The following is a 516-nucleotide window of genomic DNA, read 5'->3' as shown; positions in this document are numbered from 1 at the left end:
ATGCGGTAGAACCCCCGCTGAGTATATCGGCGCTGGGCTCCGGGTAGATACCGCGCCGCCCCGTAGGTAGGTGCCGGCAGGGGGCTGCAGGACAGAGGGCCGCAGCCTGACAGCGCAGCGCTCAGGCCCGGAGGGAGACGGCAGGTGCTCTGGGCTGCGTGGCGGTCACGTGCCACATGGTGTAAGTCCCAGCCTCCTGTCCAGAGTGGGAATGTGCACCTTTCCCTTGCTCCAGGTGTCCCGAGGAGCAAGAGTTCCATGCGGTCAGCCCTAGGAGCTCCTTAGAGAAGAGCGCCATGGAGCGCTCCGTGAATACTGGCCAGAGTGCGGGCAAGGCGTGCACAGCCTGCTTGCTAGAACTATGGATCAGACTAACACGAGCACTGGCCAGTGGCTGGTGAGGAAATGCTGCTGCGTGGCACAGAGCTCGTGAGGGGCTCTGCTCAGATCTCAGGACCTGAGGCTCAGTGGGCGGCGAGGCACCAGAAACAGGACTCCCAGGCCCTGTGTTCCTTC

General features: G+C 63.6%; 1 protein-coding gene across 2 annotated transcripts in view; it reads right to left on the bottom strand.

Annotated features, from left to right (window-relative positions):
- LOC102472026 (ST18 C2H2C-type zinc finger transcription factor) overlaps positions 1 to 516 on the bottom strand; it is a 140,700-nt gene that overhangs the window by 58,300 nt on the left and 81,884 nt on the right. The window lies entirely within an intron of this gene.

Source organism: Tupaia chinensis, unplaced genomic scaffold (genome assembly GCF_000334495.1).
Source record: "Tupaia chinensis unplaced genomic scaffold, TupChi_1.0 Scaffold000031_1, whole genome shotgun sequence".
NCBI lineage: Eukaryota > Metazoa > Chordata > Mammalia > Scandentia > Tupaiidae > Tupaia > Tupaia belangeri.
This window is presented reverse-complemented; position numbering and strand designations above follow the sequence as displayed.